We start from the raw sequence: 12961 nt of genomic DNA, 5'->3' as shown, positions 1-12961 counted from the left end.
AAAGAAAACCCCAATTTTATAAGCTTATCCCTTGGTCGCCTTTTACGACATCCATGGGAAAGGCCCTAATCTTTTTTATTGGTGCCGGGAACCACACGGCACTCAAGATATTCATTATCAAAATTCTTTGATTTTCCCTTTAAAACAACCTTAGATAATGGTACAAAGAGATTCCACGCTCTTTCCCCGGGTAAGACGGGAAATGAGATAATACAGACCGACTGTTTGTTTCGCATAATCTGATTTGTTTACATTTATATCTCGCTAAATTGCGATTTTGTTTGTAGATTACGAGCAATTTCCTACGTAGTTTACTGGCCGTGCTTGACTTGAGATGTACTCTAGTATAAAATAATAACTTGCAATGAGAAAAAACACCACAAGCAAACCAAAACATTTAACTAATATTATAATCTAACGTAGATTTTACTTACATCGATATTTTTTTTGTGATATCATACACTTCGCTATACAGTTGTTCAGGCTATAACGCGCGTTGTAAGATGTTTGATTTTCTATATAGAAAACAAAGGTTGTTCCTTTTTATAATAACTTTTACATTAAAAAAGGCTTTATTAATCACACGTGGCTGAGAAAATCAATAGAACCGGTCTACGCCTATATGGGTCATTGGACATACGTCAGCAGAATAATCGCGAACATAAATAGACGTGGGGGACCAAAGGAAGGTTGCTCTACCTGCTTGGAAGATAAATAAGGGATGTTTTCGTAAAAATCATGGCACATAAGGCTTTTAAGGGTTATTTTTTGAAACGCTGGAGAAACGACGTTTTTAATAGTTTCGTTCATAAAAGCTTTTCGTGTACATATGATTACGTCTGACATCCTAATGTAGAAGTATGTAGGGACTTTGGCAAGTGGAAAGATGTAGTCTCTACCTCAAATGGATGTGTGATACTATGTATGATTGTACGCCTCTTTCCGATAGATCTTTCCCATTGGAAATATGCCACGATCCTTGACTACTCCTTTCGCTTGAAAAACCCACATTCAACAATCCTTTCACGCAGTCCTATCGTTTTAGGCTATCTGTTCGTGACTTGTACTTTCACCAGAATTTACCCTTTTTGTAAAATCGGCTGCTTGCCTGTCAACCACTCGTCTTGTAAATTATTAATACTCTTAAGTACTAAGTTTGTCGGCTGAGTCATTTACAGAAAGAGATGGTCTTATTCCATTTTGCCTAATTGGATTACAAATGGGCACTTTAAGAAATATGACCGCCCATTATGAATTTAAAATTTAATATATGTAACTCTTATTTTATTTCTTTTTTAGTTTGCAAGAATAATTCATTCGTTGATCTATTTCAATTTCGACATAAGCAGTTATGTCTGACTTATCAGGTCAGGTCAGGTCACAGGTCGTAAAACCACTAACATCCTGAACAATTACAGTACTTCTGCCTCACTTAAAACCTTTGTTAAATTCCTCTTCTATTAAAAGAGACCGATTTTCAAAGAAAATTGTAGGATCAATAAACTTGAACTAAAAAGCAAAATCTTGCAAAACCATTCTTGCTAACGGTACGCTAAGTTACTTCGATTCAGCGATTCACTTTGTAGAGAATTTAATGCCTTTTTCAAGCTACATTAAGTTACTACTTACTTGCATTTGAAATATTAAATGGCCAATTAGACTTTCTACTTTATTCATATGATATAATGAAAATCATCATATTTTTTTATGAATAGAACCTATTAAAGAGAGTTTTATTTAAATTCGCCATTTTATAAATGGTTTGGCACACAAAGAAATGGATGACTGACCGGCTAATTTCTCCTTTACCAACATTAAATCATTTGATCAGAATTTTCTGAAAATATCCTAAAGGTACGAAGTAGCTACGGCCCATAGGAACAACAAGAGTGTCTCCAAAACAAAAAAATACACATACATGAAAAGTACTTCAGTAAACATAAAAATCAAACGAAAACAAGATTACGCAAATTGAGTAAAAATAAGCTTTTGTAATATAAAATTCTAAGTCAGCGGTACACATGAGTTTATTTTATCCATAGCCAACCCGCGGTACAGTTCCCGGAAAATTGTGATATAATTGCTATTTGTTATACCAGCGAACAGGATGTTTTCAATGACGACAAATAATAATTTCCACATCCATATTGTCAAACGTGGTTAAGCATAATTGCGTGCGAACTAGATTATTAACGAACACACTATATCTATAAAATGTAGTTATTATGGAAAATTTGCCAGTTAATTTCACGGTCCAAACAAAACGAATGGGTTTTGTGTTAAAACAATTTGTATGAAATTGTCGGTTTTAGTTGTATAATTATTATTAAAGTTATTCGTTTTGTACATTGCTTGTGTATTTTTATATTTTAAAGATTAAATTAGGTTATATTCTTTTTTCAGACCGTTATCACTTTCAAATCAAAACACACACACACGAATTTCAGACCCTATGATCTTTTTACAACAATTAACTCTTTCTCTACTTCCTTTAGCTATCTTTGCCTCGTCGAATTTCTATTTGGATATAGATTTTCCTTTTAAAGAAATGCATCTGAGTGGCATCGGTACATTCCATTATCACTTTTATTACGTCAGTGTTTATCAGATCGGTACCGATAAAAGTTATCAATAATCCTTAGCCATATCGTCATTCATTAAATGCTTCAAGGTATAATAAAAACCAAGTTAGATTCGTGACAAAAATCATAAAAAATTAAATTATAAGCCTCAAAGATAGAGAGCGCATTAATTCCATATAGGTACCCGATTGGTTTACAATCTTATGGTTTAAAACCTATGAATAGCATGTAATTAGGCGACAGAAAGTGTGTGTAATTGGGCAATGTTTTTGATGGTTATTGTCTTCTTTTGGAAATACTGCTTCTACTAGATATTTATTTTACTTACTTATTTTATTACACTTAACTACTTTGACGGAAAAAAAGCAGAGCTTCATATCCACTTCAGTAGTAATTTTTTTATCTTATTATATTTGAATTGTACATATAATCCAAACCAACTTAGTAGAATTATCACGTCTTTATATTATTCTCCAAAATTCTCCTCGTTGGATTCCCGCGACCTTAAAAGCGTTTGCGTATTTATGAGGAGTTTCAAACAGACTTGTTTGCGTAGCCTCAACCTGCTATTCCCTAACAATAACTTCGGGAGGTAACTTTAATGGAGTTTCGAAAACGGTTATTGTAATTTTAAGGCAAACAACACGTGCCCATTGAAAATTTAGAAGTTTAATATTCAGATGGTTCTGCTGATGTTGATTGATGAGTGAAGAACCAATAGAAAATGGAACAAATTTAATGAACAGCAAGTTTTCTTCGATGTTTTCTCCGTTTATTGGGTTTGTTATCACTTCGGCTGTGTAATACCTACTTAGGTTATTAAACCAAAGGTTGATCAAATTTATTTTAAAAATCTATGTTTATCCAACACCTTGGAATCAATTATCAAAAACTGGAAAATATTATGTTTATAACAGAAACACAAGGAAGTTTGTCGTAGGAAGTGTTAACAAACATTCAACGTCGTAAATTGCCCCTCGACACCTCATAACTGGCGCCCAACGTGGGGCCTCGGGGCGCACCTAAAGCAATATTCCATTACGCACGCCTAAAACCTATAGTTTACTAAATAAACACCCTTAAACTTATTGCATTAAAGATCAACATCGTTTCAAACGTATAAATGCCTGATTCAAATGATTCTTGTTACTGGAAAATAGACTTTGTTTTTAGAGGCAGTTGATTCAAAAATCGTTTTTGATGACTATAAGGGTAAGTAAGAAGGGAGTGTAGGAAGGATGATGGCTGCCGTCGCGACAGGCTGTAGGTCTACAGACTATTGTTTAGCCCTCTAGCTGGGACAAACATCATAAACAGACTTGATAAGAAAACAGAAAACAAAGCTATCGTATATTCAACAGAAAACCTTTTGTTTTCAAAGGTCGATTTCCAAATTGAAGTGGTTTCTGATGTATACAAAATTTTATTAGGTACTACTAATATACAAACAAAATAAATGTCGGAGAAAAAACTTTTAAACTCAGAAAAGTGGTTTATTGAGAATAAATTTTCATAAAACGAATGCTGCTATAAGTTTTGGGAGTCGTAAGAAAAATATTTTGGACTCGCAGTGCCAATGTCTGAGAAAAGCGTATATTACTGTATTTTTTATCCAAGAAGATTAATGGCTTATTTCATGAATAGAATATAAAAACATGTATATAAAAATAAAAACTTGTTAAAGATTCTTGGTAAAGGTGGAACCATGTGCGATTCCATTTATTCAGCACATATATCTTGCAGATATTATAATACTACTCCAAGAGTATAATTTTGTAAATCTTCTTTTATTAAAACAATATAGAAATTGAGAATGATGAGAATTTTCTGAAGACCTGGCAGATGTTAAATAAAACTGTTACTTTAGAACTTAAAGGGTCTTAGACTTATTACTGATTCTATGTTTTCTTCCCTCTAGGTTCATTAGTCTTTGCGAGTGCAGACAACATTTGTAATGAAGCAGGACCTAGTTATACTTTACTGTACGCCCCCTAAGCCATCCCTTTTACCGATCAACCCTAGTCTGGCCGGGGGCAATTTGTCAAGAGCTCCTGGACCTACCCTACCCCTCAAATAAAAAGCATTTGAATAATCGAAACGATGACGCAAGGGCGTCACACACTTGACGATATTTTATCGACAGTAAGGGCGGGAAACTTTTTTTCCATATTTGTGTACGTACGTAAAAAGATTTCCAATTTAAGCCGTAGACACGACACAAACGCGTAATTTTTCATATTTAGCGCGAATTTTTTTTCAACATGCTTTAGGCGTCTTCAACGTTCCTTTTAATTTAAATGCCCATCAACATTTTTAACGAGAGGAAAGAGGAAACAAATAATTAAAGTTTTAGTTTTGTCAGAATCCAGATCTCCCCGAAACATGGATATCAAATAAACTACCATATTGGAGTTTGTTTTGGCAGTTTTCTGTTTGTTTTAGCGGTCATTGCAAACGGACCGATACTGTCGATTCGTACTTTTTGACAGACCAATATGGAGTGTAAGCTTTGGCTTAAAAATATCAGCTATTTGCTTGTTTATTTGGGCGAAGTGAGGCAAAATAGTTTGCCAAATTGTATCGGTCAGTTGTAAACGAAAAATTGTCAGATAAAAAAATAATATTCCGTGTTTGATGAAGTTATGTTTAATCTTCAGAGGTTATTTTATCTTTATTAATTAAGATTACTTTGGATCCACCGTTCTTATGAGCTACAATTCATAATGTAACTGATTCGCTATCAATTTTGCATTATTATTAAACTGGCCGACGTTATCGAACTACCGTCATTTGGTCTATCCTCATCTATTCCCAAGACAGGTGATTTGCGAGGGTTGTCAGCTAACGGGGACAAGGCACGAAAACAGTCAATTTTACTCCAATAAATACCGATTACTGTCTCCGGTACACCCGGAACTTCGGAGGGTCACGGATTTTGATCTTTATTAAAGATACAGCGAACATTGCATTAAATGTATTTCAGTGAAACACAATTTCGGATGTATCAAACACATCCACATCCGCATATCCCGTATTTATCAATGCTGGGAAAGACAAAACCAATAATCACAAGACCTAAAGTCCTAAATGGCGTATTAATTGGAATTGAGATGCAAAGAAAGCGACAGTTGCTAGCACGACGCCTTTAAAAAAAATAACTGTTAAAGATTTTTGTGAATTGCGAAGTCTCGGTGAATAAGAACGTATTAGAAGTAACCACCATTTTATTACAATTTACGGCCCCAATTTAGCTCATCAGTTCCTGTGGGATTATCCTCGATAGAAACCGTAAACAAACAAGGTCAAATCCACGGATAAACTGCACCTAAATCTCACAGAGCCCGAATAAGCCACTACAAACGTTTCAACGTAATTCACTGTCATTTTTATAATCCCAGCCAATAAACTGTCTTTTCAATGCAGCATGAAATTATAAATCAAAAGGAATACGGGGGCACGCTTTAGTAAAAATTACCATTTATTACATATTATCATTGATCTTTAAAATCATAAATTGATTTATTTTCAACTATTACAATTACTGTGTTTGTAACAGACTTGTCAAAATATTTTTTTACTTCAGCGACATAAGTTTTGTCAAAATTTCTTGAAAAGTTAATTCAATAGTTTAAAATATAAGTGATAATAATGATGATTTTTGTGTATGTTTACTTGAAATCCTAATATCATAACAACAATTTGGTTAAACTCAACATGTGATCAAAGGGATTCCATTACACTCATAATATCAATAACACATAGAGCACCAAGTTTACTACCATCCCCGTAATCTCATAGACGTTATTGCCCTTGACATAGTTTTCCTAACATTAATTACAACATATTTTGGCATGTTCGCAGCTTTGCAGCACAAATAAGGGATCATTAGCTGACGAAAGATGAGGATGAAGAATTAAGAATGACTTGCACCATATATGATTGGAAACATTCATTCTGGGATAAGATAGAATTTTCTTTCAATATAAATAGGGACAAATCTCACAGATTGGGCTAACCCTAAGGTAAGTTCGAGCCTTGTGTTATTAAATCATCCAAAACATTTTTTTTTCTAATCGGCCTGGGAATAAGATTAACATTTTTTATTATATCCTGAACATAAGATCTAATTAAAACCACCGTTGACCGCATTATCTATATGGTTAATTGATCAACATAGATATTTAAAAAAAACTCTAAATATGAAAAAGATCCAAATTCAAGCCCCTTTATTTTTCTAATCCGATCATTTAATTGAATTTTAATTAACTATAAAAAGAAAGACTGAAAAATTAAGATCGCAAAAATGTATAGAATCAATTCACTTGTTATCATAAAAAATATTTTTTACTCAGAAAAGGCTCATTGGACATGAAAAAAATTGTCAAGGTGAATATCTAGTATTGGAAGATTTTAAGCATAATTTTACTTACTGGTAACAAAATAATTTTGAACCATCGTGTTGTAGTTAATCCGAGGGACTAGGGATGGGCAAATGACGTCATCACTGTACTCGTATCAAAGGGGGAGAATTCAATAAATATAGCGCGTCATTACTACACATTATAAGGCGTTCGTATTCTCTTAGGCTAGTGAAACCCGAAGACAATAATGCACTTGAAATTAATTTTAATAATTAAATTCTTTCTCTTTTAATTGTGGTCATTAAATGTTGAATAACTATATGATTGACATAAAGATTGTACTGAACATATTGTTAGAACTGAGTTATAATTTTTTTTATTTGCTTACTAATGTCATAAATCATACTAAATATAATCTACTTAATTATGATCCAAAGAAAGACCAGCTCATAATGATTATCTGAAATGTTTAAATAATCAAGTAAATTAACCGACAACATTGCCAGAACCATAGACAAACACGAAATCAGTGAACAATTAAATTCAATTGAGTTGAGTAAACATCAGTTCCAGTAGGGTGAACAGTTGCTGACGATAAATAGATGATGATAATGTATTTTGGACAAGTCATTTTTAAAGGTTTTGGGAGCGTCTGTGGTCTAATCGATAAGGTGCCCAATTAAAATGCGTGATGCGCACCGCTTCAAATCCTACCTCGGCTATTAACAAATACATTTTTCTGAGTGACCTTTGTTTGAGTGCTAACCGATGCTCTTAAGGTGAGGGAAACACCGTGACGAAACCACATTCAGCCAACGGGATGTGTAACCAGGATACAATATCGGTTAGGAACTTAGGGCTAATGCCAGGACGAAGAATGTATTTTGAATATGTCGTCATTGAAATGGTTTCTAACTTAAGTGCTCAATATCTATCATCATTGAATTTCATTATTCACCTTGGTTCTTGGTTTTTTGAATATAATATTTCGATTTTTATTACAATAATAATAATACACAATAGTGGTAAAATTATTAAAGCCGACCCGTAGAGTGGCAAAAGGTAACGACAAAGAAAGAATAAGGGATTTATCTTTGTTGCCAAATTCAGGATCCCGGATTATCTTTCGATTTCAAGATCCTATTCTAGAATTTACCGACTTACTTTCTTCAACACCTCGAAAAATATTTAATATATTAGTACATACAGATAAAATTTTTAAAATTACTGTGTCACTTTCGTGTGTAAAGTAAACAACAGACTTATAGGACGATAAAAGCGCAACAGGGCTTAAGATAAATGGGCCTCCGTTGACACCAGCCGCAACTATTTTATGCTCGGGTGCCACTGTCATGAAGGGTTATCGCTTTACCTTCCAAGAATTAAGAGCCCGCTACTGTATTAGCTAGATTACATGAATTTTAAAAGATGTAACATCTAATGTTAAATGTAAACATAAGCTACAGATAAAAATATTGTTGCTATTTTTTTAGCCTTGATTTACCTTCTTTAGGTAGACTTTCCCCGGGCAGTATTATAGAAAAAGTTACAAGTTTTGCTAATAAGTCTACTAAATAGATGATTTCCATTAAGTAACTAGATGAAGTAAACAAAATTTTTATGATTTATGTTTTTGCAGGCCTACTTACAAATTTCTGTTCAAAAATGTCGAACATTTAAGCCAAAAGAACATGCAGCCCTTTAAGGAGCTTTCTATTGCTTTTGAGTTATGAGGTTTATTTGAAAGTTGATAATATTGGAAAACTTAAAGGACTTGTTGGAAATTGCCTCTAGATATCTTTCCGACCTAAACATGATATTACATAGTGTTACTTGCGACTTACTTTAATAGGTATTCGAATCTTAATAAAGGATCTATGTTTAGTAACCGTCCTTTACAAGTTAAAGTACAACTTACTACAAGTAACTTTAATCTTTACCTTTACAAGGTAAAGATTAAAGTCTTCTCTTCAATGATAATTCCGGGAAATCATTCATTAAATCATTCTTTGGTCAAAGCAGCAATAAAACTGATGGTCACGATATTTTTGACCAACTTGCGGTCGAAACTATATGCTCTGATCAGTCTGACTTAACTTTAGCTCTGTGAGAAAAGTTAATTCTCTTTCAAGTACAAAAAGAAACACCACAACACCAGGAAAAAACAATTCAAATCTTAATTTACCGCAGCTGAAATCACATTGCAAAATGGATAGGTCCCAGGGTAGCCGCGGAATAATATTTTATTTAACGGGTCTGGAATACCTTGACCTATTTGTAAATGAGGAAAGCGTATAGAGGAAGTGAACCCGAGCCAGTTGGGTCACAGCTTTTCATCAAGGTCATTGATGAATGTAAAACTATTACACGCATCTTATTTATAACTTTTTGTTCGTTAAAAGACTGGTTGGTTACACTTAAATCACTGTCTCCAGTTAGCTCAATTTTGAATCAATTTTATCACATATAACATCGTGAAAAACATTTCGTCCTTATCAGTTTTGTAATAATTGTGTACTGCTTGAGATTATTTTGATCTGCTTTTGACATCTTGATATAAGTTCTGTTCATTAGAAATATTTTTTTTTACATATGTATTCGCTGTTGTAAGTACTCTATTTCGAAATTTTGGTCAAACGTGATTGTTTCATTCAAATGCAATTACTCTTGCTGTACAAATAAATCACGCAACAAATAATCATTAACACAGTAACTTATAATTAAACGTCATATGTTAATTAACTTGTACAATTTCAGAACGTAGATACAATAATAGATAGTGTTTATTAAAAATATGTTATTTTGAACCAAAAACTCAAACCACATCAATACGGGACCACCAACGGTAATGGTAACAATAGAAGCTGCAAAAGGTTTCCACATTACATTTGCACCGAACTAAATATGGCTCAAATAAGAAAGACGTATTACCACGTATCACTCTAGTATTTACGAGTATGTATGCAAGCTAGATAAAAGGTTCAGATAACGAAGATTTATACGAGATAGGATGTTAGTCATGTAAATATAGAGAATATACCTACTACGCTCTTTCAAATGACAATGTCAAGTTACTAGACTTGACATTGCCGTTTGCGAGAATGTTAGTCATCCATACTAATATTTTTAAAAATAATAAATTCCTATTGTTACAAACAATTACAAATAAAATAAACAATAAATTTTGGATGACTGGAAAAATCCCAATTGGAATAAGTCAGCCAATGTACATGTACTTGTACATGTAAATCCAATGACTGTTTTGTAATTTTTTTATTTCTTTTTATGTGCAATTAAGAGTTTACAAACAAACAAACAATAAACTCAAAAACTATTAGACTCCTGTTGAATATTTGAAACAGACACAGACAAAACCTTAGAATAGGATGTCCGTAAACCCTACAGAGAACAGTTTGACAACCATGATGTAGGCTTATTAACCACTTAAATAAACATTTATCTGTGTTTACTTAACCAAATCACCGGTTAATTTTACTACATTGATGTAGCAGTAAAACTCATATGATCTGGGTTTGTGAGTTTTTATTTGTTAGAGATATCAGAACTTCTTAAATGCATTCTTTATCAATACATTTATCCATATTTAGTGTGCAAAAGACGTTAATATTTTTTTAAATAGGTTATTATGATTCGGTTGGTTGATGAAGAAAATAGAGAAGAGACAGAGTAATCCAGTCCTTTAGAGCCGGTTGATAACAATCAACCTAAATAGATATTGAATCCGGGACCTTTCTTCGAAGCTAGCAGGTTCCACTGTGCCACATAGACTAATGTTACCGACTTCGCTAATCAGACACGCGAGATCACCAGTCGATACCATATCAGTGTTAATTCGAGTAAATTGAATAATTGAATAGGCTTGCATATTAATATCGCCTTGGGCTATTCTCAACACTAGGGCTGACAGAACAAAAAGTTGCTAGAGTTATGTAGTGCTACATCATTGAATGAAATTTACTGAATTTCAGCTCGGTTCTTGCGAAGAAATATATCAGACTGGACGTCGATGGACTGACTTTATTCACGAGTGACAATCAAGCCAGCAAAACTAATTAAGCTTTTCAACTTTTTGAAGGCGTAGGAAAACCTATTTCAAAATAAAAAGAACATATGACTTATGTTTTCGGCAAAAAAAAAGATACTTTAACTCCATTTTCATTGCGTATCTTAGAAAAGACTTTCAAAATACTACCAACATCAAATATTCCCAAAACCAAGCAATTTTAGTAAATCTATTCCAAGAACAATTTGATGAATTTCCTATTTGGCACACCCCTATCACACTTAAGATCAGATGATATATGAGAACCACTAGAGTTGGCAACTGGGCTAACACAAGCAAGTATGCTTGGTTGAAGTTCAGAGGTGGCAAAGTTTGGTCAAATTAGTGGAACGTCAACTAGGAATCTATTGTTTACGCTAGATGATATTCCAGCCCATAAAATTAATAATAGTTCTATCCTAAGTATGTACAGTGTGGCAAACAGAAAAGAACCTTAGTACATTAGATCTATGGAAAGTTGTATAATTTTATAACCACTGTAGTTTGCAGATCTGGGTAGATTGGGACAAAGCAACATCACGCCTTATAAACATATGTATATGCCATTCAAACAACACTGACATGCATGCAATTGCATTTTGTGTCCGAATAGTAGGTGTTTCCTATTAGGCATAGGCAGAAGAAAAATTTAAATGAGCAAAGACGTGATCAAGACAAATTTAGAACCAAAAAAACTTTCAACTTCTTAGAAAACAAATGAAGTCAACTAGATAAGTGAAGAAAAGGGTGAAATATAATGAAATATTTTCAGCTGAGTCTCAATATGATTGAAACTGTGTTAATCTTCAAAGGCAGCTATTTACCTTAAGATTAGAGACTTCTTCTGTGAACTGTAATTAAAGTAATTTCGATATTCGTTAAGGTAATTAGCTACAAACTTGATTCACTGAAGCTTAATTGAAGACTGATAAGTTTTTCACAAACATAACAAGAGTTAATAATTACAGAACACTCTTCCTTCAGTATCTTAATGTTACTTATGTTTCCAGCTCACTTACCGTGTAGAAGTTACGACCATTGCCTGAAACAGAAACGTAATAAAAAATAAATAAACATATTTATAATTTGTAAAATTGGATAAAAAATAAACGGAGGATTCAACAAAACGGAGGATATATTGATATCATTTCAAATTTCATTAGCATATCAATAACACACCCAGAAAATATCGGAAACACATATCCGTACGTACGCAATGAAATTTAAGCAAACAAAGGCGACCCTATCTGATCTCCTGCAGACAAAGCGATATTTGTCCAGTCCAAATGAACAAGTGCACATAATGTGGACCCGATTGTACGGCGTATTATTATTGCGGACAATTAGACAAGAGGGGATGAGCTCAATGTCACAGTGGATGAATTTGAAATGGGGAACAAAAGATGAGCCTGTACGCGCAGATATTGATTTACATTTTATGTGAGAAACGATACAAAAATTTAAACAATATGTCAGATTTTAAAGGTGATGAACGTAAAGTACTACGCAAAGAAATGATTCATTATTTCATGAACAACGTGTTTTCGAATGATTATAAGCAACTGAGTCACTATAACACATGTTTACGTATTCACATGCGTGAAAATTGTAGACGTGTTTTTCTGTTCTATAAACTGTGCAAAGTTTTATCCCAATCCGTTAACGATGGGTAGTTTTGACTTAAAAATTTTCCCAATTATAAAACATTTCATAATTATAAGCGGGGTGATAAAATTTAATTCTATCATTAAGTCAAACAGCTGAATGTGGCCTATCAGACTTTTCAATACTGTTGGCTCTGTTTACCATGTAAGAGATATAGACGTAATAATATGTATGTATGTTAAATGATAATTTGTTTAATAGGTTTAAATAAGCAGGGCAAATCACACATATTGGGCTTGCCACAAAAGGTTTAATACTTGTAAGATACTTTCAACGGCACTAAGTACTTC

At 33.2% G+C, this 12961-nt stretch overlaps 1 protein-coding gene across 1 annotated transcript in view; it reads right to left on the bottom strand.

Annotated features, from left to right (window-relative positions):
- Positions 1-12961, bottom strand: part of LOC106138048 (IQ motif and SEC7 domain-containing protein 2) — a 140487-nt gene that overhangs the window by 105025 nt on the left and 22501 nt on the right. Inside the window, exon 2 of the mRNA XM_060951468.1 lies at positions 12026-12048. The gene's annotated coding sequence lies outside the window, so the exon portion shown is untranslated. The remainder of the gene's footprint in view (positions 1-12025; positions 12049-12961) is intronic.

This window comes from Amyelois transitella, chromosome 25 (genome assembly GCF_032362555.1).
Source record: "Amyelois transitella isolate CPQ chromosome 25, ilAmyTran1.1, whole genome shotgun sequence".
Classification (NCBI taxonomy): domain Eukaryota; kingdom Metazoa; phylum Arthropoda; class Insecta; order Lepidoptera; family Pyralidae; genus Amyelois; species Amyelois transitella.
This window is presented reverse-complemented; position numbering and strand designations above follow the sequence as displayed.